Source organism: Protopterus annectens, chromosome 4.part1 (genome assembly GCF_019279795.1).
Source record: "Protopterus annectens isolate FY-2018-M chromosome 4.part1, PAN1.0, whole genome shotgun sequence".
Taxonomy (NCBI): Eukaryota; Metazoa; Chordata; order Ceratodontiformes; family Protopteridae; genus Protopterus; species Protopterus annectens.
This window is the reverse complement of record NC_056734.1, coordinates 467,031,945-467,058,344: the sequence shown is the minus strand read 5'-3', so window position 1 is coordinate 467,058,344 and position 26,400 is coordinate 467,031,945. Positions and strand designations below refer to the sequence as shown.

Below are 26,400 nucleotides of genomic sequence, written 5' to 3'. Positions count from 1 at the left end.
AATGCTCCCCCACTCAAGTTGGTAGGCATTCGTGGTCACTGTAGCTTGGACAGAGGCTGGAACAAAGGTTCGTCCCTCCAAAATGTCCAGAGAACACATCCACCATAGAAGGGATGACTGACAGACTCGACTAAGTTGCACTGGATATGACAATGGAAGTTCCAACAGGGACCATTGTACAGTTAGTGTCCACTGCAGAATTATCATATGTAACCGGGCACACGAGAGAAGCATTATGGTCGCTGCCATTGAACCTAAGGCCCTCAACACTGATGCCACCAATGAAAGATGGGAATGGTAGATCAGAGAAACATGCATCCTCAGGTTTTGTACTCTCTCCAAGGTCAGGAAGATTTTGCATTGTAATGTATCTATCCTTGCCCCAATGTAGTCTATCACCTGGACAGGATTTAGAAGTGATTTGAATGCATTGATTGTGATCCCCAAATGCAGGGCAAGGTTTAAGAAATAATCCCTGGGTTGAGAGAGTAGATGCCTGGTGGGAGCAGTGAGGAGCCAATCATCTAGGTGTGGATAGACCTGAATCCCCTAAAGCCTCAGGTGAGCCGCTACCACTGCCATTACTTTGGTGAACACCCTGGGGGCTGTGGTGAGACCAAAGGGTAGGGTTTGAAATTAGTAATGATTGACTCCTAGCCAGAAGAGAAGGAACCTCCTGGAGCTTCTGTGCATCTTTATGTGATTCTGGAGGTCTAACAAGCACATCCAGTCACTTTCTTGCAGGTACGGCATTATGGACTGTAGTGTGACCATCCGGAATTTTTCTTTGGCAACTGACAGGTTCAGGGTAAATAGGTCCAGAATGGGCCTTAAGTCCCCTGTCTTCTTTGGCACCAAAAAGAACCTGGAGTAGAAGCCTAATCCAGACTGATCTGGGGGGACAGTTTTGATGGCTCGTTTTCATAGCAGCTTGGAAAGTTCCTGTGCTGCTACCTCCCTTTGCATGGGTGGTACGTCCAGGAGATGTTTGGGAGATTTGGGAGGACACACAAAGGGGATACAGTATCCTCTGGATATGCTCTGAAGCACCCAGCGGTCTGATGTTATGGACGCCCGTGCCACCAGGTGCAAGGACAATCATCCCCCGACTGCCTCCAGAGTAAAGCAGTTGGGCCACCCCTCAGGGATGCTGTCTGGGCCTGTCTGAGAAAGGCTCTTGAGACCCAAAAATTCCTCGGACTCCCTCTGCCTCTGGGCCGGCATCCATTCTGTCCCCCTTTGCCTCTGAGAGAATAAGAAGAGCCCTGAGTGTCCCAGGAATACTGTGACTTCCAGAACCACATCTTCTTTTGCCCTCTCTGATTCCAGGAAAAGGACCTTTGAGGGGTCAAGAAGGATTCCGAAGGCAGACAGTATCTTCCTGTCCTCGTCACTCTAGACTAAAGTCTCTTTGATGGTCTTACCAAAGTGAGTAGAGCCATCATAAGGGGTATTGGCAAAGGACGCCTTGAAAAGTTCCAAAAATTGACATAGTCTGAGCCAGGAGTTGCGCTTCATGGACAAGACAGACCCAGCTGCCCTAGCCGCTCCTTCAGTAGCATGTGAAAGGAGTTGCATGGATGTGTTGGAGACTGCTTTCAAAGTGGCCATTCTCATGGAGAACGAGTCCCTGTCCTCCTGCGACATGGACTTAGGGGAAGACTCTGCCAGCTCCTTGACCAGATCACATTGGAGTCTTGTGACATTGGCTAGGTGGTTCAGCACCCTAATAGAAAAGGTAGCTGAAGCATAAACCCACTTCCCTAAGCGGTCCATCATCCACGACTCTCGGTCAGGAGGATGAACTGAAGAACTCTCTTGGGTTAGTTCCTTCAATGTGGCTGCTGCTACCACCATAGCATTTACGGGGGAGCCCTTGTTCCACACTGGTCTATCTAAAGGTGGACTCAAAATCTTATCAGGCCTTTTGTGGATTGGTTCCATGGTGTCTGGCTCCTTCCAGGCCCACGAGGTGACCAGTTCCACCAAGGGATCTGCAGGAGGGGACACTCAGGAAGTAGATGGGCCCCTGCTGAAAGCCTCCAGGAACATGGACTTGTCAGAAGAAGGTTTGGGGTGGACCAACCTCCCCCTTGGCAAAGGATTTCCATGATGTCTTCAAAGGAGACATCCTTGGGAGGTGACCTGGGGGAACCTTCCCCATCATCCAAATCCGTATTCTCAGTTAGGGACTTGGGGGAGTCCAAGTGCCTCCTCTTACATGTATGCTTGCGAGGCACATCTCTGGTGGGGCTCTCCAGGAGGAACTTCCAAGCCACATGTTCCTTAGGGGGAACTGTCTGGGGATCCTTGAGCATGAGCTGTCCCTCTGGTAAAATGACAGGATTTATAGAAAGAGCCGAGAGGGTCAGGGCAGAGTCTGAGGGGATAGTCAGTGGTCTCGATCCAGTGGAGAAAACCTTTTCTACCATGTCGAATACCGAGGGAGAACAAACCTCCTGCGGAACCAATAAGGAAACCAGTCTCCCCGGGTCCGACAAGAGAATCGGAGACAGGCCCAAAGTGGACGCAACTCCGAGGGAGGGAACTTGGCCCGACAAAGCCAGAGCTGATGAAAAAAGTTCCATGCCTCAGATACAACACTCAAGCTCCGGCTCTGAGAGTGGCTTGGATCTGAACTGGTTGGATCCAACATGCTCCAGGCAGCTGTCAGCACTGAGGAAGCAGGTACCTTCGGCGCCGACCCCCTTTCTAAAGCCATCCTCGAATCCGAGTACTCTGAACCCAGTGGACGGACTGGAGAAGGAGAAATAGGTGTAAAAATGCCAAGCAAGCTCCCCCCTCCTGAGGGAGAGGAGGCTGGCAAGACCCCTATCTGGATCTGAGTATAAATGAACATCTTCATCATTTTATCCATGTCGACTTCCGATAAGGACTGCGTGGACCTGAACAAAGCCACAGACTCTGATCTTGCAGGTCTGGGAACTGAGGCCCTAGATGTAGAGTGTGTCTCCTCTGGCTCTGGTGAAAATCTCAGAGATCAGAGCCAAGGGGAGTCATGGATCCTATGACTCTTAGCAGGTGAAGGGAGGTCCAGGGACCTCTTACATTTCTCAGTCCTGGATTTTGGCTCTCTCTCTTTCTCTGTGCCCCTTTTCCTCTCCACTTCCACAGGCTTTGACTCAGGAAGTTGAGTCCCAGTCTGGAAGGGAGGAGAAGCAAGGGCAAGAGAGGAAAGAGAGGTGGCCACAGCAGCCACTGTGACCAAAGGCAAGGACGTCAGAAGTGGGAAGAAGGTCTTTCAGGGCCAACTTAGCCTTCCTGTCCTTAATTGCACATGGGTTAAAACCCGCGCATATAGAGCAGTCTATACTAAGATGGGCAATGCCCAAGCACATTACACAATGAGTGTGGCCATCTGCTGAGGGCAACTTATGGACACACTCAGTGCACCTTTTAAATACAGGCTTATCAGCCATTCAAACAAAAAGGGAAAACAAGCAAGAAAAATGATATTAGTTTTCCCACTGAAACCTACTCTCCACAGTCACACACAGAACACACTGAGAGGGGAGGGGAAACAACTACACTAACCGACTAAGCTAAACTAAGCTAAACAACAGTAAAGATTAATTACACAATGCACCAAGCGAGGGGAGGAGAAGGGAAACCTATACTAACTACTATCCTAAAAGTTAGAGAGAAAAAGGCTTTATAAAAGCTTTCAAAACTCACTTACTACTCAGAGCTCTGGAGATCATGATGCTTCAGCTAGCCATGGCAAATGAGATCTGCGAGTTGGAAGGTAGTGGAACTGTATTATGAGTAAGGAGAGGAGTTTGGAGCTCGGAGTAGATGCCAGTGAGATTGCTGACTCAGATCTGATATGGATCCAGTATCCCATAGGTTGAAGACCAAATTAAATAAACTACTTCAGATTATCTATTTCTAAAAAAAGAGGAAATATTGGAACTGCCTTGCTCACCTTTTTCTGTACCACTCAGGTAGGATAATTACCTTTACTGGTATACTGATCTGTTATTTGGTAATAGACTGATGTTTCAAAAATGATTACAGGTCATTCTAAATTTTTATAACAGAAATAGCAATGTACATTTAACAAGAAGAGGTTAAATATGATCATACATAAAATAAAATGAAAGATTGTACATGGTCTGTAAATGAATAAAAGCTGTTAAATTTACCTGATAATAAAAAGTATTTTATCCTGTATGTGAACTTGAAACATTACCTCTAGTAATCCAGTCAGACCCATAAAGCATCATAGCTTTCCTGTGAATGACTCAGCTAAGATGGCTAGAATCTGTAATCAGTATTTTATTCATTCACAAATGCATCAAATAACTGTAACATATTAATGTCAGACTGCTGATATTAATTTGTCTCATTCCATTACTCCTACTATAACTGCTGCAGTGGTCCAGACTGCACTGAGGAGGGTTAAAAATCTTAAAATATGCAATCAGATGAACTACAAGGCCAGGTTATCTGCACGTTTAGGGAATCACTCAACAGGCCTCTGACTGAAACATTGAATTCTCTTCATACGATCTGTGATACTCTATTGGTTTAGAAAAACGCTTTAGTGGAATGAGTATTGAAGGGGAGGGCTCGAATGACAATAATTACCACCCAAACAATTTGTCAAGGATATTTGTGAAATGCAAGGAACACTGCCAATCAGATATTATGAAAGAGGAAAACCTATTCAGCACTAACTGATATTAATCAACATGGATTTCTTTATTGGATCCACACTCACCAGCTTGATTGATTTTTTGAAAAATAACCATGATCTTGGATATCTGTTAATCTGTTGATGCACTTCCTAGATTTAGCAGAAGCATTTGATGTTGACAGGTATAATTTATAGTTTGGTTCATAGGTTCATAGGTTGGTACTAGGCTATCAGCCCTAGGGCCTATACAAGCCTAGCCATAACAATTCCCTGGCTATTTCTTCCCACATTATTTACTTTCCTGGACCCCTGTCTAGCAGGGCGACTGACATGATCCCTGGGGTGAATTTCCTTTCTCCCATCCAATCGTCAAGGTTCCTCTTGAAGAGGTCCAAAGAAGCACTCTGCTTGACATGTATGGGCAATCTATTCCAGAGTCTGGGGAGTCTCTGGGTCAGGAACCTATCCCTCCAGCATGTTTTGTTTATTGTGATGACAAGGTTTAGATGCCTGGAGCGTGTAGCTCTGAGGGATTGGGATTTCTTTAAGTGTAGCATGTCCAACAGCTCTGGGTTTGACATGGCCTTGTATGTTAAGCAGAGATCGCCTCTGAGTAGATGGTATGCGACAGAGTATACCTGGAGTTTTTTAAGGCGGTCAGCATAGGGCATCTGCTTTAGGCCTGTGATTCTTTTAGTGAGGTATTTCTGAGGCCTTTCCAGTTGTTGCAGATGTCTTGAGAGGTACATACCAAATGGGGTGTTGTATTCTATAATGGGTCTAATGAGGGATGAGTACAGTGGGACAATGACCTCCTTTTTTCTGAATGAAAAGCCCTTAGTGATGAGGTGTGCCACATAGAAGGATTTCCTGACTGTTGTGGCGATGTGGTTATCGAAGGTCAGACCACTGTCCACCTGTGTCCCTAAGTCTCTTATCACACTTTCTGTGTTTAGTGTACTTCCACCTATATGGTAATTCATGGATACATGTTTTTTCCCAAAGGGGATAACAATACATTTCTTGGCATTGAGCTTGAGCCCATGGCTCTGGCACCAAGCATCTGTTTCTGTAAGGCCCTTTTGTAGAGTATCCACATCATTTGGGATTCAATAATGGCTCCCAGTTTGCAGTCATCTGCAAACTTTGTTAGCCAGAGTCCCTTAGTGTTGACCTGTACTTCAGAGAAGTAGATGCCAAACAAGAGCGCCCCAGGACTGAACCCTGAGGTACTCCACTTGTCACTTGTCTGGAGCTGGATTTGGAGTCGGCTACTTTTACAGTGTGGGTTCTATCAGTAAGCCATTTAGCAACCCATTGGGTGACATAGGGATTAATGCCCAACTTAGTAAGTTTATCTATGATTCCAGAGTGGGGATGGTGTCAAAGGCCTTGGCAAGGTCTAGATAGGCTGTGTGGACCACCTTACCCTTGTCCATGGCTCTGGAGACTGATTCAAAGAAGTCAATCAGGTTCAGGAGACAAGATCGGCCCTTCACAAACCCAAACTGGGTGGGGTCCAGTGTTTGAAGGTTGCCAATGTCTTTGTTTATAAGTTCCATGATAATACGCTCCATGGCCTTGCAGATAAGGCTTGTCAGACTGATGGGACGGTAGTTTCCAGGATCCAAGGTGGATCCCCGAATGTGGATTAGGATAACTGTAGCTCTGCGCCACTCAGTGGGCACGAAACCTGAGGTGAGGCTATGATTAAACATGACACTTAGGTGAGGTGCCAGTTCATATTGTAGTTCATGTAGTACACAGCCCGGGATGTCATCTGGTCCCATGGATGCTGTATTCTTGGCTTTAGAGAGTGCGTTTTGTACCTGTGTGGCCGTTATTACTGGAATTTGGCAATCTTCTGGTATTGAGATGGGTCATTTAGGGGGTGAGAGGGGGGTGAAGATGGCACTGAATCGATCTGCCAGGATATTGGCAATATCCTTCGGATCAGTATATTTAATGCCATTCTGTTTTAGCTCAGAGCAGATCTGAGCATTGCCATTTAGATTCTTGACATAGTTATAGAATGCTTTGTGGTTGTCTTTGGAATCTTTGGCATTTTATTTTTGTAACTAGCTTTCATGGATTTTATGAGGCATCTCAGTTTCTTACTGAGGCTAGTAAGGGAGTTTTTTGCATCCTGGGATTTTCCTCTTTTCTACAAAAGTTTCTTCCTTTTGTTGTAAAGTTTGTTTATGGCAGGGGACCACCAGATTGGCTTCCTTTTTTTGGATGAGAGCATTTTGGTTCTATTTGGGATGGCACGATTCATGCATGAGTGGATGTGCTCGTACAGTGCCTTAGTGTAGGATTCAGCAGTTGAACTTTGAGTTCCGGTCTGCATGGGTGTCATGAAGTTTGTCACTTCTGACTTCAGTAGAGCAGAAGTGGAGTAAACCAATAATCCTGTAAGAAGATTGAAAACTGGTTGGATGGAAGTCAACAGTGAGTAACTGCTTTAAGACACACTTCACCTTAGCCACCAACTATATCTGGTGTGCTCCAGGATTTATAGGTTCATAGGTTCATAGGTAGGTACTAGGCTACCTGCCTGAGGGCATTTATAAGCCTAGCCAGAGTGTGTCGGCTTTCGCCGCCCCATTGATTAATTAACTGATCCCCTGTCAAGCAGAGCCAATGAAGTGATCCCAGGGGTGTATTTTCTGTTACCCATCCACTAGTCAAGGTTTCTCTTGAAGAGTGTTAGCAAGGGGCCCTGCCTGATGTAATTTGGAATTTTGTTCCAAAGCATGGGGAGTCTCTGTGACAGGAAACTATCCCTCTAGCATGTTCTGTTTATTGCTGTGGCTCACTAGAGCGCGTGGCTTGCAGTGACTTAGATTTCTCTAGGTGGAGCATGTCCATCAATTCTGAGTTGGACATGGCTTTGTAAGTCAGGCAGAGATCACCTCTGAGTAAGCGATATGCCACTGAGTACAGCCGGAGTTTTTTTCAGTCGGGCTGCATAGAATATATGTTTGAGACCAGTAATCCTCTTGGTGAGGTACTTTTGTGGTCTTTCCAGCTGTTGGAAGTGTCTTGTGAGGTACACCCCAAATGGGGCATTGTACTCTATGATGGGTCTAATGAGTGAAGAGTAGAGGGGCACTATAACCTCTTTATTTCTAGATGCAAACCCTTTAGTAATTAGATGGGCCACATAGAAGGATTTCCTAACTACTTTGGAACTATGATTGTCAAAGGATAGATTACTATCTACCTGGGTCCCCAGATCTCTTATTACCTCTTCTGTATCAAGGGAGCTGCAAACTATGTGGTAATTTATGGGTGTTTTGTTTTTTCCAAATGGGATGACTATGCATTTTTTGGCATTTAGCTTGATGCCATGACTTTGACACCAGGTGTCCGTCTCAGTAAGGCCCTTTTGGAGGATGTTCGTGTCAGCTGGAGAGTCAGTTATGGCTCCCAGTTTGCAGTCATCGCTAAACTTGGTTAGCCATAGTTCCCATGTGTTTGCCTGTACTTCTGAGAAGTATATGCCGAACAGTAGGGGTCACAGGACCAAGCCTTGTGGGACACCACTTGTGACTGGTTTAGAGTCGGACCTGGAGCCCGCTATTCTTACCGTGTGAGTTCTGTCTGTAAGTCAGTTGGCAACAGATCTCGTGATGTAGGGGTTTATGTTCAGGCTGGTGAGTTTTTCTGTAATACCCAAGTGGGGAATGGTGTCAAAAGCCTTGGTGAGGTCAAAGTAGGCTGTGTGAACCACCTTTCCCTCGTCTATGGCCTTGGTGACTGTTTCAAAGAAGTCAACCAGGTTTAGTAGGCATGATCTGTCCTTAACAAAACCGAACTGGGTCGGGTCAAGTGTTTGGAGGTTCCCAGTGTGTTTGTTAATGAGTTCCATGATGATGCACTCCATAGCCTTGCAGACCAGGCTAGTCAGGCTTATGGGGCGATAGTTACCAGGGTCAGTTGTGGCCCCTCTTTTGTGGAGAGGAATAACCATTGCTGTGCGCCATTCTATGGGCATGTAGCCTGTGGAGAGGCTGAGGTTGAACAGCGTGTTTAGGTGGGGGGTTAGTTCATTCTGTAGTTTGTGCAAGATGCAGCCTGGGACACCATCTGGTCCCACTGACGCTGTGTTTTTGGCTTTTGAAAGGGCTGTTTTCACCTGTGTGTCTGTGATTTTTGGGACACTATAGTTTTCCGGTATTGTTGTGGGCCCTTTTGGAGGTGAGAGGGGGGTGAAGTTTGGACTGAATCTATCTGCCAGGATGTTGGCAATATCAGTAGGTTCAGTATATTTTGTGCTATTTTGCACTAGTTTAGTGCATATCTGTGAGTTGCCACTTAGATTCTTAACATAGCTAAAGAAGCCTTTGTGGTTATCTTTTGAATCCTTGGCTATTTTTCTTTCGAAGTTAGCCTTGGATGATTTCATGAGGGACCTCAGTTTCTTACTGATACTGATCAGGGATGCCTTTCCTTCTTGGGATTTGCTTTTTTTCTGAACTAGTTTCCTCCTTCTATTGTATAGCCTCTTTATGGCAGGGGTCCACCAAACTGATTTCCTTCTCTTAGAGGAGTGAGTCTTGGTTTTGCTAGGGATGGCACGATCCGTGCATCCTTGTAGGTGCTCATAGAGTGCATTTGTAAAGGTTTCTGCATCTTGGGCAGCATTATCCTTTAGAGTGGGGTCTTTGAAACTTACCACCTCTGTCTTAAGTAAGGTGAAGTTTGCTTCAGAAAAGTTTTTTACTGTGGTTTCCTTAGTTGGGGTTAGTGGTGGGGTGTGGACATCCAGAGTGATTAGTTTATGGTCTGATCTAACCAGTGACGGGTTGACCTCCAGTGTGGAACACCTGTCGCCCATGTTGGTGATGACCAGGTCCAATATGTTTTCACCTCTGGAAGGAGAGTTTACCAGCTGATCCAGGGCATTTGAATTGATGAATTCCAGGAAATTCTGGGCCTGGGAATTTGTACTCGAGTAGTTTTCCCAGTGAATGGTAGGGTAATTGAAATCTCCCAATATCAGGGTGTTTGGTAAGACCTTCATGTTTTGCAATGTCTCCAGAAAGGTGGAGTGGTGGTCCTGGGTCATGGAGGATGATCTGTAGCAGGCCGCAATTTGATTGCAGATTTGCCCGATGTTAGTTGCACATGGATGATCTCAAAGGTATCATGCTGCACCACTAACCTGGAGGTGTAGGTATCCTTGATGAATATGGATACACCCCATCCTTTTGTGTTTCGGTCCGTGTTCTGTGGCTGAAACATGTGGTATGAGTTGTAGCCTGATAGTGCTGGGGTGCTCCCTGGATCCTTGAACCAGGTTTCAGTTACTGCACAGATATCGACATTCTCCATACTGGGGAGTGCTTTGAGCACGTGCATTTTGAGATTTAAACTCCTGGCATTGAGTAGCATAACCCTCAGTTTTTTTGTTAATTGTGCTGTTTACAGAAGTGGGTTTGACTTTTGTGCCTTGCCTAAAAAAGGCACTATGGGGGTAGTAAGAGCCTTGGCCAGTATTCGAAAGCCTAGGGGTGACAGGTGCAAGCCATCTCTTGCGTAGTAACGCGGCTTGTCGAGCATGTCGTCCCAGGCTGACAGACACTGGATCCCCTTTGAATGACACCAGAAGCTTAGCCAATTGTTGAAATTGATCATTTTTTCTTTATACTGCGGTATCATTCTTGGTGAGGGAAGGATGCTACACATGGTCAGGGTCATAGTAGCCTGGGCTACATGATCAGAGAGCTCATCCATGTCTTTTTTCATGTAGTCCAGGGAGGTATGTCTCAGGTCATTCACACAAACATGAATAATGACAGAGTCATATTTGTACTTGTTCTGGAGTGACCTGAGTGCTTGTGTTATGTGGCAGATTCTGGCTCCCGACAGGCAGCTAACAGTAACCTTCTGCTTGTCCAGCCTAGTGAGTGGGACATCAGTGTGCCTGACTATAAAGTCACCTATTACTAGTGTGTTAGGTATGTTATTTCGCCTTAAGGGCTGTGATTGTGCAGCACACTGATTTTGTGTTTTATGTGTTGTCTGGTTTGTTTGTGACGGGAAGTGCAGGTTGTTTGGGTGTCTGCTTTGGAGGCCTCTGATGCTTTTGCAGGTTTTTATTTAGAGCATCAGAGTATGATTTTGTGTATTTATGTGTATTTTTTGCCAGTGCTGTTTTAGTAGGTCTGTGTGCAGCTGGAGTTGTGGTGCAAGTGTTAACCTTCTCCTCTTGACTGTCGGTTCCAGTCTTGGGTGGAGACAGCTTAGCTTCCAGTTTGGCTGTATAACTGCATTTCTCGCACATGTTAGTGTTTTGTAGTAGGAGGAGAGGGTTGTCTGTGTACATGAGGCAGTTGTAACATTGCCTCAGGATACCCAGATTCACCAGCTGGACTGGAGAGTGCACCTAAAGTTGCACTTTGGTCATGCCTGAATAGTAGGGTGAGCTGCTTAGTCTCTTGGTTGGTGAGGGGTGAATAAAGAGCCTTGCCCTGCTGGGCAATCAGTGTCAGGGTATATTAGTGCTTGTTATTAGGTCTGAGCAAGTGCTGGGCTGTAAGATGTTTTTTGAGTGCTTAGGTTGAGAGTTAGACTAGTGTCAAGGGAAAAACTGAAGAGGAGACTTAGTGGAGCCGGGAATAATTTAACCGTAGCTAACTGGCACTGCCCAATGCGCAAAACCGTGCAAATGTGGTTTTTATAGTAGGGAAGTGAAAGAGATAGAAATTAGCCCAAAATGGCCAATAAACTACTAACTTCTGGGCTGGAACCACTCCTCCAGGGACAGATGGGTTGTCTCACAGGTGAGCAGAGAAACTTCCTTCTATCCAAGTAAGGTATGGGCAACTCGGAAACTAGTATCACAGCCCTGAATTCACTAGCCTGAAAACTGGACTATACTAGCTTAGAAAGGCGGAAAACAAGGACTTTTTTTTTTTGTTTTTTTTTTTGTTTTGTTTTTTGAAAAGATAAGGCAAAAACAGTAAAAAATACACTTAAAACAGCTTTAAATGACTACAAATGATCAGAAAAGGCTATCGCACTCTAGTGTGTAGCCTACAACAGTTCAACAAATTAATTAAACAAAAAAACAACTTTTTAAAAGTGCAGGCAGTCAAATAAGTACAATATGTGAAAAAAACAAGCTTTTAAATCACAATAAATGCTGGAAAATCTGTGTTTAGGCAGAAAACAGTTAAGTACAGCAAGAACGTACAGAAAACTGATACTTAATCACTCCAAAGTCTCTCTCCTAAGCTAGAAGGCTTGTATCAGTTTAAGGCTTTGTAGTGCTACCCAGTAGGTTAGTTACAGGAAAGATGAGAAACACGCGCATATGTGGTCTTTTAAACCAGAAAATTGAAAGAGACGGTCAGACTGTCCAAATGGTCAATAAACTACAATTTCTGGGTCAAGAGCCTCTCCTCTCATGGTAGAACGGCTACCTAGTGCTTACCACTCCCACTTATAAGCTAGAAGGCTTTCCTCCAGCACAGAAAGGCTTGCGGGGCTCAGAAGCTTACCAACAGTCCTGGATACAGCAACTCTGTATCTGGACTAGGCTAGTTACAGGAAAGGTGGGAAACAAGCGCAAGTGCGGCTTTCAAACCAGAATGTTGAAAGAGATGGAAAAAAGCTGCCCAAACGGCCAGTAGCTACAATTTCTGGGCCAGGAACCACTCCTCTTGTGGTAGATAGGCTACCTAATGCTTACCACTCCCACTGATAAGTTAGAAGGCTTCCATCCAACACAGAAAGGAGCTGAAACCAATGATATTTAATTTTGGAGTTTGATAATTTCCCAGGTCAAAGTATAAGTCTCCAAGTAAGCAGATGAGTGTAAGCAGGATGTCATAACTTTAGCCCAATTAAAAAAAATACAACATTTTAAATTATTCTAATGTGTGAAACTGACATTTGGGCCAAGAAACTATGTCTAAAATTTAGCACTACCAAATGTAATATCACACAAATGAGACCTGTAGATATAGCAGTAACATTATATTTAGAAGAACAACTTTGTCTTAGCCAACTAATATGAAGAACCTTGGAATCACAATTAGTAATAAACTGACCTTTCTAGAACATGTCACTGGTGGGAGTTAAAACCCTAAGAATGGCAGGACTGTTATTTAGTGCAATGTTGTTAGAGATGGAGTAATTCAATGTTATTTGCATAAGACTTTAAGTTGTCCTATCATTCATTATAATACTGTATTCTCTCACTACTGTAACACCGAAATAAATATGTTGGAACTGGTATTGCATAAACTCATAACGAAAATAAAGTGTGCGTGTGCTGTGAGTATCCTGATAGGTTAAAAAGGCTGATCCTCTACAGCATAGCATATAGGTTGATAATGGGATAGTGTATATTAGAGATCATATGTGGCAATCATTGTTAGGTCTAGATATTACTGCTGAATGAGGGAGTAATAAATTTACTAACCTTAATTTTAGCCTCAGTTTGAATAGAACTCAAAAAAAATTATTATTCAAAATGTGCCTAGCTTTTGGAACTGTCTAGCTTCAGAAATTAGTCCATTTAGAGAATATTTAGATTGTGACAGGATATAAGAAATCCATGGGTTCCTTAATGGAGTCTGTATTCAGTGAAGGCCAGAAAGTCTGAGCACTGGTATACAGAACTTATGAAGAATAATTTGTGATGTTAAAGTCAACACTCCCAGCCGAAAAAAAAAAAAGACAGAATGCTGAATTCAGACTTCAGTTTGTGTATTTTGCAGAGTTTGACAGAATTTCTAATTGTATTTAAATTATAGTAGAGAAAAAAAATCATTTCCACTGCTTAATTGCAGTCATTTTCCAAGATCCCCCCATCTTTCACAACTGAGAACTCCAGCATTCATCTGGCTTGCTCCTTATGGCGCAAGGCATGGTTATGCTTGGAACATCAGAGTGTAAGTTTGATAAATAGGAGGAGAGTAGATCAATGCAATTCAGTAAGGTGGCATTCCCCTAATGGTGGTATGATTTCTTATTTATCCAGTCTCTTACTGCACACCTAGCGTCCAATAATGCCTATGTGGAACTACTACACTGGTGACCTGCTGAAGCATTCTCACACTGATTTGCTGCACCATAGGTTGCAGTCTAAAAAATTATCACTTCCCTGCCACTGTGAAAAGTTAATCTGCAAATTACTTTCTTAACCCCCCCCCCCCAACCATCTCCTCAGGAAAAGGTCCATTCACTGAACTCATATCACTTGGGTCACAGTCAAGGTTCCATTCTTCTCTACCATGGACTTGCATAGTACTATTTTTAAAAATAAAAAAGTAGAAAACCAAGAAAAATTTCACAGTCGTACGTTTAGTATGTGAAAAAAGGTCCTCTCATGCAAGAAGAGAAAAGAATAAAGGTCATGTTTGCACTGTTATACTGTAGAAAACCACATGCTACCAGTGTAACCAGCAATTTGCTGAAGCTATATGCTACATTCAGAGGAGCACTAGGCACTTATACAATCAGTGTCAACATTCATTTCTGAATGCTGGTACTGCATATGTCACACACAGAGTACTGACACACTTTAGTCCTGACAACAAGTGCAGTATCAGCAATCAAAAACTAAATGTCACTAGTGCCAATCCCATATCTTAACATCTTACATCAGGGGATTCTGCCCCCTTTGTCTCACACTAGCTACATCTCTGATTTAAATGGTGGAGTCCTTCCTTCTGCTGTATTAAATCAAATATTGACAGAGGAGATGCTATGACAACTGTTTGATTTTCTACATGTTGTACCAGAAGAGTACATTCATATCTGAAAACCTCAGAAACATGACCATTTAAATAACTGGAGTCAAATCAGGTTGACAGACATTTAAAATGGGTTTCTCTACTGCTGAAATGGAGTGCAATACAAAATAATAACTGCATGCTGCAATGTTCAAAGCTCATTGTCAGTTTGTGGTGCATGAATGATCATTAACAAAGAAAAAACAGTCATGCTAATGACTGAAAATGAGCTCAGAAAGGACGTGCACACAGTGTAAGCCATCATTATCATCATCGTCATGGTGTCAGGGTGCCACATCAGCTGCTGCCATCTCTCTCGTTTCAGCGCTACTCTCCTACCTTCTTCAACAGTCATTCTTGACTGTCACAGGTCTTCTCTCACACAGTCCATCCATTTCTTTGCTGGATGCCCTCACTTCCACTTGCCTTCTCCTGTCTCTACCAAATCATCTTCACTAATTCACTTTCTCCTTTCTGGCACATGCACCTGAACCATGGTAACCTGTTTGGTCGTTTCTGCAATCAGAGCTAATTTGCCCTCTGCTCTGATGTTATCATTTCTCTGTCTGTCCCACAGTGTGCATTCCACCTCCCATATAGGCACTTCATCACCTCTGTCTTACTCTACTGCCTTCACTGCCCAAGCTTCTGTCCCATACAGTAGTACCTGCTGTACTACTGTTTTGTACACCTTATTTTTTTAGCTTTTTGACAATCTTCTGTCACACACTACCCTTGATACTCTGTGATAGTTGCCTGCAGCCCTTCTGATTCTAGCTTTAAACTCATTCAGACTTTGCTTTTCCTCAAGTACCCCTCCCAAATACCTAAAGCTATTAACCTGTTCTAGTATTTTCCCTTCTTTTTTAATTTTCGTCTTTTGATTTCTCCCATTTCCTGCCACAACAGCTGTCTTGTCTCTACTTATTTTTATTCTCTGTCTTCAGTTTTGCATTTCGTTCCCCTTTTCATTTGCTGAAATTCCTATCTGCTTGTAATGCTGCATTGTCTGCATACAACAGCTTTGTTGATCATTCTCCTCCAACCTACCTCCTAATGCAGTCCTTCACCAGTATGAACAACATTCGACTCAGAGCTGAATCCTGGTGTACACCCACTCACACTGGGCATCCCCTCTGTGAGTATGAACACTGCACTTGTGTCATTTGGTCCGTGTACGTAGCCTACACTCATTTTTCTAGTGTTTTCCGGAACTTCAAACTATTGCAGGACTACTCAAATCAGCTTTCTTGGGACTTTATCAAACGCTTTCTCCAAGTCTAGGAATGTCCAGTTGGACTCCTTCCTTATCTCTAGCTTCTTCTTCACTATCTGCCTCACAGCGAACATTGTCAGTTGTGTTGTGTCCTGATTTCAATCCAAAAATCAAAAAGTCTGCAATGACAGTGAGCTCAAAAGTAGGAAACCTAAGCATTAACCAAACAACCATTTAACTCCAAAAATATTACAAAAAAAAGATATGTCTTAGCATAAAGTTTCATCTGTGTTGTCGATATTCATCAGTTCTTAACTGATGGGTTACAGTTCCAATTCTCGGAACTAATACAGCCATTATATAGCTTGCACCAGCCAAAAAACTCTTGAGCTAAAGATCTACCCATAAATCCCGTGTACATTATTTCAGATTGAGTGTGCAATCTTATAGAAGGAAATATACATATATCCATAAAGAGAGGAAGTAAACCTCTATGAAGAAGCCATGTCCAAGGAACATTCTAATTGAAAAACCTAGGACAAAGATCACTCCATCAGGAGTCCCAGGAGGCAGAATGAGGGGGGCATGTCAAGAAAAGATGAAGCTTGGCAACACAGATGGAACGTTATGGTAAGATATAACTTCTTTATCTGATGTTGTCAATCTTCATCCTTTCTTCACTGATGGGACACAGTGCCCAGCTACTTTAGATCCTGGGTGGCCCTATGGAAGAATATTCCTGAGAATCATAGAACCAAAGGCGGCTTTTCCCCTGCAGACCAAATCCAATTTGTAATGAGTGATGAAGGTATGTGGAGTAGCTCATGTTGCTACTGCGCATATCTCATCCAAGGAAGCCCTTGAATGGAAAACAGCTGAAGTGGACATCAATCTGATGGAATGAACCTTCACCAGCAATGTTAGATCTGAAGTAGTTGACTTCATGTGGTCATCAACCTGTGGGTATTTGGATCCAGATCGGATCAGAGACGGCCATTTCACCAGCTTCTGATCCAAGCTCCTCCCCTACCCATAATATCCCTCCATCTCCTTCCTTCCCTCAGATCTCATTTACCACTTTTCAAGCCAGCAGCATGGTCTCAAGCTCTGAGCATTTTTGGCAGTTTTTGGGTAAGTGTTAGCTTTTGGGCTAAATAGTTAGTTTCCCTTTTCTTCCTGTATCCTCCCTATACCTCGCATCCATCATCGGTTTCAAAAAGTAGTTAGTTTCCCAGTAAGTGTATCCCCTGTGTCGTCTCTCTACTGTGAGTGTGTGTGTGTGTGTGTGTGTGTGTGTGTGTGTGTGTGCGTGTGTGTGTGTGTGTGTGTGTGTGTGTGTGTGTGTGTGTGTGTGTGTGTGTGTGTGTGTGTGTGTGTGTGTGTGTGTGTGTGTGCTAGGGCCTTCCTGGGTTATGGCTGAGGCTTCTAAGCCTGTTTTCAGGAAATGCACAGAGTGCGGCCACAAGCTTTCTCCGGCTGATGGCCACACTCTATGCATGGTGTGTTTAGGTGTCCCCCATTTGGATATGAGCTGTACCACTTGTGTGGTATTTAATCCTAGAGCCCTCAAGGATCGAAGGGCAAAACTTATCATGAAGGGACTGTTACCAGCATTGGGAATGGCTGTTCCCACTTCTTCTTCTTCTTTGGTAGCGGCCACTACCGTTTCTTCTCCATCTTAGACCACCAGGGCTCAACCACCCATTTCTAGGCCTTCAGAACCAGACAAGAGACACAAGGATAGGCCCAAGAAGCAGTCTCATGACCACTTGGTGCAATCTGGGCCTCTAACAAAGTTGAGGATTGCACCTGGGCCCAGCACCCTCTGGTTCCATTCTCTGAGGTTTTTGCCGGAGGTGATGGTGTCTCAGGCTCCATCTAGGGCCTCCCTTCCCAGGCACTCCTGGTCTGTGTTGGTGGCTTCATCGTCCCAGTCCACCCACAGCCTTTCAGAGTGAGAGATGGACAGGATGATGCAAAAGTTTATCCGCACCAAGATCCAGATGGGGATCTTGCCAGCCCCCTCTCCCTCTGGAGTGGGGGGTTCTCAGGCCTTTTTTGTCCCCATCACTTCTTTTCCAATCCGGCCCTTGGGTTTTGGAGTGCTTGGATCTAAGACCCCTCGGAGTCGGAGGGGTGGTGCCAATGGTACTTAGTACCTCGACTCTGCCCATGACCTTGAGCAGCTCAGATCTGACAGGGTCGGATCCGAGCTCTTGGAGTCATAGTCTCGGCATCAGATCTGGGGGGGGGGGTTGCTGTTGGCTCCAAGTTTGTTCGAGTGCAGCACTTCCCTTGGCTTCTCTGCATCGGTAGGCTCAGCTCCAACTTCCCCGGTGGACCCGAAGAGTGCGGCTCCATTATTTCTGGGGATTCCGCTCTCCTTCAGCATTCCAACATGGTGGAGAGGGTCCTCTCTAGTAGATCGAGGCCTCTGACTAACTCCTCATTGGAATCCACCCTGATCCTCTCTGTTCTGGGTACGGCACTAAACATCCTGTCCTCGCAGGGACAGCCTGTCCCAGATGTGCCTCAGGGAGCACCCATTGGAGAGAAACCCCCTGTTTGCGAGTCCCCAGCAGAGAGCCCCACTGCGGAGGTACAGCACAAAATCATGTACAAAAGGATGCACCTGGATTCCTCCCCAGAGTCCCTCACCAAATACACTGAATCGGAGGAAGGGGAATACTCCCCAGATCACCCCCCAATGATGTCTTCTTTGGAGACATAATGGAACTCCTTTGCCAGAGGGGGAGGGGTCTGCCCCAAAGCCAACCTCGGATGTGTCAGTGTTCCTGGAGCCTTTTGATACAGGTCCATCTACCTCCTAGGTGTCCCCTCCTGTGGATCATTTAATGGACCTCATCACAATATGAGCATAGAAAGAACTGGGGCCTATTCCAAAGTGTCCTGATAAAATTTTGAGTCCCCCTTCCAATAAGACCAGCTGGAGAAAGGGATCCCCAGTAGATGCTATGGTGGTGGCAGTTGCCACCAAGAAAGAACTGGCTCAGGAGAGTTCTACAGTTCATCCTCCGGACCAAGATTCCAAGACAATGGACCATCTGGGTAAGCGGGTTTATGCTTCAGCTACCTTTTCTATAAGGGCACTGAATTATTTGGCCCACATTATGCGACTGCAACGTGACCTGGTCAAGGAGGTGGCTGACTCACCCATGGTGGCTAAGCAAGCATTCTCTGCATGGATGGCCACTCTCAAAGTGGTTTTGATCACGTCCATGTGCCTCTTTTCACATGACAGTGAAGGAGCTGCAAGGGCTGCCAGTTCTGGCATTGCCATGAGGCACCATGCCTGGCTCCAGCTATGTCAGTTTATGGAACCCTTCAAAGCGTTGTTTGCTAATGCCACTTATGATGGTTCTTCTCTATTCGGGAAGACCGAATGTGACACACTGGTCCAGAGTGAGAAGGACGGGAAGATGCTGTCTGCCATCGAGATCCACTTCTCTACTCCTCAAAGATCCTTCTCTAGGAATCAGCGAGGGCAAAAGAAGATGTGACTCCAAAAGTCTCAGTACTCCCAGAACACTCAGGACTCATCTTCCCCCAGAGGTAGAGGGGGTTATGATAGACACCAGCCCAGAGGCAGAGGGGGTCCGAGGAATTTTGGGTCTCGAGAACCTTTCTTGGACAGGTCTGCACAGCAGCCCTGAGGGGTTGCCTGACTGCTCATCTCTGGAGGTAGTTGGGGGTCATCTTTCATTGCATCTAGTGGCATTGGAGTCCGTGTCAACAGACCATTGGGCACAACAAATCATATCCAGAGGATATACCATTCTCTTCACACTACTACCTGTTCCCCCCAAATCACCTCCCAGATGTTCCACTTGTGCAAAGGAAGGAAGCAGCACTCAATATAAAAAAGCTGCTAAAGAAACAAGTCATCCAACCCATCCCCCCAGATCAATCCAGATCAGGCATTTATTACAGATTCTTTTTAGTGCCAAAAAAGATGGGGAACTAAAGACCCATCCTGGATCTTTCCACCTTGAATCTGAATGTTTCCAAAGAAAAGTTCTGGATGGTTACTCTACAATCCATCCTGCCCTATCTGCAGGAGAATGATTGGATGTGCTCAATAGACCTCTAGGACGCGTACTATCATATAAAGATACACAAACATTCTAGGAGGTTTCTCCACTTCCAGCTAGGAGCCAATCATTATCAGTTCTGACCCCTCCCCTTTGGTCTCACCACAGTCCCCAGGGTGTTCACTAAATTCATGGCAGTTGTAGCAGCTCACCTGAGGGTTCAGGGTATACAGATCTTCTCATACATGGATGATTGGTTCCTTGCTGTCCCCACCAAGCATATACTTTGTCAGGCCAGAGACTATTTCCTGAGACTAACCAGTCACTTGGGGATCATAGTCAACACAAACAAATCATCTCTGAACCCAGTTCAGATTCTAGAATTCATCGGAGCAAGATTATATACCATCCAGATGAAGGTCTTCCTCACCCCGGAGAGAGTTCAGAGCTTACATCTCCACATCTCTTATTATTCAGCCTCATCTTCATGCAGCGGAGGCGGTATTGTGGGCACTTGGTTCTATGGCACTCACCATCATCATTCTCCCCTGGGCACATCTTTGCATGTGGGTACTTCTGTGGACATTAGCAGTCCAATGGTCCATCTTAGACATGCCGCTAGCTTATTAGATACATATAAGAGGAGCTTGCAGGGAATCTCTCCTCTAGTGGATGCACTCCCCCGACTTGGTTGAGGGGCACCCCTTTATTGCAACCCCTCCCCAAGCCACGGTGACCACAGACACCTTCCAGCTAGGGTGGGAGGGGCATTGCTAAGGAAGGACAGTCCAAGGCAAGTGGTCCCCGAATGAGACCAAGTTGCATATCAACATCCTAGAGATTAGGGCAGTCCTTTTAGCGTTGTAAGCCCTTCATGCCTTTCTCCCTCTGGGAACTATTGCAATACAGTCAGACAACATGTCAGTAGTCTGGTACATCAACAAGCAGGGAGGAACCAGATCTTATACCCTTTATCACAAGGCCATGAGAGTGTGAGAATGGGAGATTTCCACCAACCGGTTTCTGGTAGCAACGCACATTCTGGGACGGTCAAACATACTAGCGGAAAAGCTGAGCAGGACTATTCTGATGTCTTACAAGTGGTCTCTGAATCCTTCTGTAGTGGAGCAGATCTTCCTAGAGTGGGGTCGGCCTTGCTGCTATCTTTTTGCATCTCCTTCCAAAGCAAAGTGCAGCGAGTTCTTTGCTCTCATCCCCCCGCAGGGGGGAAACCCCCAGAAACCCTCTAGTACATGTTTGGCCTTCCGGTCTTCTATATGCTTATCCTCTGTTAATTTTCATACCACAGGTTGGGGAGCACAGTGATCCTTGTTGACCCATTCTGGCCTCAACAAGTCTGGTTCCCTTTCCTTTGGTCTCATCTTTTAGCTCCACCATGGATCTTGGATCCAATACCAGATCTTATCTCAAACCCATCGAAGGTTCCCCAGACCTGGTCACTCTGAAGCTCACTGCTTGGCTTCTCCAGTTCCCTTGATAGCTAGGACTGCTTGGCTGCTCCAGTTCCGTTGATAGCTAGGACTCCCAGTTTATCTTCACCGGTCAAGACTATTCTGGTATCATCTCACAAATTATCCACCAGGAAACTTTACCATAGCAAATGGAAATGTTTCTCAATTTGAGCCTCTCAAAGGGATTTAGATCCCTTCACAGCTCTGGTCCTGGTGGTACTGGAGTTTTTGTTGAGTATATTTCATCAGGGCGCTAGCTCTTCTACTGTAAAAGTTCAACTGACTGCCATTTCCAGCTTTCATAATGGGGAAAATATGGTTTTGTTAGCCTCTTCTAGGCTGTGCAAATCCTTTGTTAAGGGTACTTTTCTTTTGAGACCCCCCAATGAAGGATCCTACTCCTCCCTGGGACCTCACTTTTGTCTTACAGGCTCTGGTTTCTTCACCTTTTGAGCCCGCAGCATCTGTGAACCTTTAATTTTTATCATGAAAAATGGCTGAGCTAGTGGCTATCACCTCAGCTAGGAGGGTATCAGAACTTCAAGCATTATCTATCAAAGCTCCTTATATGATCTTCCATAAGGATAGGGTGTCACTCCATACCAATTAATCCTTTCTTCCAAAGGTTGCTTCTGAAAACAATATTAACCAGACGGTTAACCTTCCTGTTTATTTCCCAGATTTTCAGAACAGGGGTGAATATAAGTTACACTTGTTGGATGTACACAGACAATTGAGGTTCTACTTGCACAGGACTAAGGCTTTTCACAAGTCCGATCAGTTATTCATTTCTTATGCTAAACCCTTTCTAGACAAACCAATCTCCAAAGTGACTATTGCTCAATAGATTTCTCAGTGTATCCTTAAGGTGTACTCAGTCAAAGGTATTTCTCCTCCGGGACAAGTGAAAGCACACTCCACCAGGTCCATGGCTACTTCTGCAGCTTTTTGGTCCAGGATGTTTCTGGATGATATTTTTTCTGCGGCTACTTGGTCCTCATTTCACACTTTTATTTCACATTACAAACTAGACATGGTACTTAGAGGTAGAGCATCCTTTGGCTCTGCGGATTGAGGAATACCCAGGTGTCTGGTAGCTGGAGACTCTGTCCCACAGTTTGATGACCAAATGAAGTCAACTACTTCATATAAAGAAGTTATGTACTCACCATAATGTTCCATCTGAGTAGTTGTACTTCAATTATCTTCAACCATCCCTCCCTCCTTCCTCCTGACCTTATCTATACTTTTATTATACTGGTATGTAGGAGAAGGTGCCTCAGCAGTTCTCCTGTTCATGCTTGCTAGGTTGGTGAATAACCTGTTGTGGTAAGGTCTTATTGGGTCAGGCTTGTGTTAGCGAGCAGCAAACTTGATCTGTGGGAAGGAAGGAGATGGAAAGGTATTATGGGTATGGGAGGAGCTTGGAGCTCGGATCAGAAGCTGGTGAAACGGACGTCTTGGATCCAATCTGGATCCAAATATCCACAGGTTGAGGACAAATGAAGTACAATTACTCAGATGGAATGTTATGGTGAGCACATAACTTCTTTTTTTTAAATTGTTTCTGTCATAAATGAAGGTAATACAATCCATAAACCATCTTGACAAGGTAACTTTAGAAAAGCAAAGGAAATAAATACCTTTTCTGACTTCCTAAATTCTTTAGTTCTGTTGAGATAAAAACGTAACTGACTGTGTATGTCTAAGATCTGTAGGCAGTATTCTCCCTTAATGATGAAATTTGGAAAGAAGACTAGTAGGTCTATAATCTGATTGATGTTGGTATACAAAACCAACTTTGGAAAGAATGATGGACTGGTCCTGAGTGCAACTCTATCCTTATGGAATTTAAGTAAAGGGGCTTTGAACATAAGGCTTGCAATTTGGAAACTTGTCTTGCAGAGGTCAGAGCTATAAGCTGTTGGTTCAAAGGGTGAAAGTACCAGTGATTGTAGAACAATAGTTAGGTCCCATAGGGGTAGAGGGTCTTTAAGTGGAGGCTTTAATTGAATGGTTCCCTTAAGGAAGACTTTACATAGTCTATGCCATATTAAGGGTAAGTCTCCGAAGCCATTGTGAAAGTTAAAGATGGCAGCTAGAATTACTTTAATAGTAGTTGTGGAAGCTCCTTTTGTAAAAATGCTGGCCAGAAATTCTAACACTTTCTCTACTGGTGCTGAGAAAGGGTGGAGACTATTATCACAAGCCCATATTGGAAACCTCTTCCACTTACTCAGGTAGAACTTTCTGGTGGATAGTTTATGTGATGCTAGTAATATTTTTCTTACCGGGATGATATATCATAATGCCTGGTGACTAACAGAACTGGAGGAACCAAGCAGTTAGGTTGAGGCTTTGAAGACTGCGATGTACCAGTCCCTGAGGGTGAGACAGAATGTCTGGAAATGGGTCCAGAATCCATGGACTGTGAACTAGATGAGGCCATAGGAAGGGAAACCATATTTGTCGAGACCAGTAAGGTGCAATGATAATTACTTGGCTTTTTGACCTGGCTTCTTTCTTTAGAAAGACTGGGATCAGAGGAAAGGGGGGAAAGGCATACAGAAGACCCAGAGGCCAATCCTATGTGGGGATTAGGGCAAAGTAGCTTCTGCACTTGTTGTTTTGGGGTAAGGCAAAAAGATTGCAGCAAGGCTGGCCCCACCAATGAAAAATCTTCATCGCTATCATGGGTCACCTGGCCACTTCTGCCTCTAGGATGGCATCTTCCATTTGATCTGGCCCGAGGAGAGTCTGTACCATATGTGTCCAGGAAAGGCATCTTGAACATCTTCCCACTCCTGATTTCTGGAATAGGCTCATTGAGGAGTAGAGCAACGTATGCCCACAGCAGACAGAGTCTTTCCATCTTTCACACACCTGGATAGAGTTTCCTTAATCTTAGGGCCGAACAAAGATGATCCGTCAAAAGGAGCATTGACAAAGGAAGATTCGAATGGCTCTGCAAATGCACACAGGCGCATCCAAGCGTGTTGTCGAATAGCAACACCTGATCCGGCTGACCTGGTCGCCCCTTCGGCAGCATGTGCAATGAGCCACATGGACAAATTACACATAGACCAAGGGTAGTTAGTTGGGAGGCCTCAATTTCCTGGACCTCCTCAGCCACAACTTCCACCAGGGTATCCAAAAGCTCTTTGATCAGATCCCTTTGGAGCCTAGTAAAGTGTGCCACAAAATTCAAGGACCTAATAATAAAGGTTGATGATGCATAGACCCACTTCCCAAATCTCTACATTGCCCTGGACTCTCAGTTAGAGGGATAAACAGTAGTTCCTTTTTAGTAGCAGCAGCTACCACTATGGCATCTACTGCTAATCCTTTCACCCAATATTGATGATCCTCAGGAGCTGAGAGTATCCTAGCTTGTCTCTGGAGTATTGGTTCTATTGAATCAGGAGCCTTCCAAGCCCACTGAGTGGTCAACTTAGTAAGATTGTGAGCAGGAGGAGCCACTCAGGAAGTAGACAGACAAACACCAAAGGCCTGCAAATACACAGATTTCTCAGAGGAAGGATCTTTGGACTTCCAATTACCTCTCTTTTTGAGGATTTCTAGGATGTCTCCAAAGGAGACATCTTCTGGGGGCTGACCAGGGGGAACCCTCCCCCTCATAGGTGTTTCCTCTTATACAGTCTCTTCCAAGGGTTCCTCAGTGGGAATTGTCTGAGGAGGACTCGGAAGAGGGGTGGTCTTTGGATATTAATTTTTGCGGCCTTGGAGCTCGCTGTCCAGACACTGAGGTTGGCGGAAACTCATGAAAGCAGGGTTTAAGGGGTGAGACTCCAGTAACACAGGAGCCATCTGAGAAGTAGCTGTGGCTAAGGCTCACTCCATGGCTTGGAAAGCAGGCCCCCCTGAAGAGGGATAGCATCCCAGAACCAAGAAAGGCAAACTTAAAACCAGGGATACACCCCACCCAGAGAGACCCACTTCCAAGTCCTGAGCTAAGGAAGGACCCACAACCGGCACAGATTGAACTGGCAAGGTTGGCTCCAAATAAAAAATAGGAAATGACTCAAGTCCTCTGGACCTGATGGCAGAAGAATGATCTCAGGGATCCATCAGTTCCAATGGCACTGAGGTGGGTCAGAGCAGTGCTCGGAACCCAAGACAAAAGGGTTGTTGGTGCCAAGAAAATTGGAGCTTGTATGGTTGGAGTCAACAGCTCTAAAGCCTCTGAGAAGGTCAAAGGAAGAATATATGTAGGTGTGCAGGGAGAAAATTTGACCACTCCAGGAGGGAGAGGAGGTTGAGAAGGAAGAGGAACACCCTTAGCCATCAGAAGCTTGTCCACCAACCTCACAACATCAAACTCAGAGAGACTCCTAATGGAGTAAATGGGCTATCCAGATGGGGAATCAGGCCTCTCTAAAAAGGGCTTGGAATTTGACCCAGAAAGGGGTCAATCATGGGGGAATATCTTGTCCTGGAAGTAAATAGCATTTCAGTTTTTGGTAGTGGGAAAAAAGTTACAGGCTGCAGTGCCATGAGGGTCTATATTAGATCAGCGAATACTTAAACAAGCAAACGCTGATTGATCGACCTTATTTAAGCGGATGTTCAAAATATCGATGCAACAGAAACCCACATTTTTTCCTAGGGAAATAATTTGGTTGTCCGTTTCTGTTGCTTCGGTATTTTCAGTGCTGTGGTGGAAAGTTAGAGATCGGATTCAGGTAAGTGTGCGATTGTGTGGATGTGAGTGTTAGGGTGGGTTAGGTGAGTTAGGGTTAGGGTGCGGGTTAGGTATGTGTGCGATTCTATGGATGTGAGAGTTAGGGCAGGTTTAGGTGAGTTAGGGTTAGGGACCGGGTGAACTGAGTGTGCGATAGTGACGGACCTTAGGGTTAGGGTTTGGGTTAAGGTAAGTGGATAGTTAGTGGTGTGTGTATAGTTTAGTGTAGGGTTAGGTGTCAGATTTTAGGTTTATGTGTGTGGATTTCTGTTTGTGTGGTGTGCTTGTATTGTGTGTATGTGTTTTGGATCAGCATTTATTTTTCCTTGGGAAAAAAATCTCTGATCTGACAGTTCGAGATTGTAAGCTTTCACTTACATAAGGTCGATCAATCAGCGTTCGCTTTTTTAAGCATTCGCTGATCTAATATAGACCCGTGCCATGAGAGATGCTGGTACTGGCATAGTAAGTAAAGATGCTGGTGCCAATGTAGTTGCTGGTGTTGAGGTCATAGCCAGTGCTGATGTTGTTGTTGGTGCTGGAGCT

At 44.9% G+C, this 26,400-nt stretch overlaps 1 protein-coding gene across 1 annotated transcript in view; it reads right to left on the bottom strand.

Moving 5' to 3' along the window:
* LOC122801228 (mucin-like protein) overlaps positions 1–26,400 on the bottom strand; it is a 471,963-nt gene that overhangs the window by 130,977 nt on the left and 314,586 nt on the right. The window lies entirely within an intron of this gene.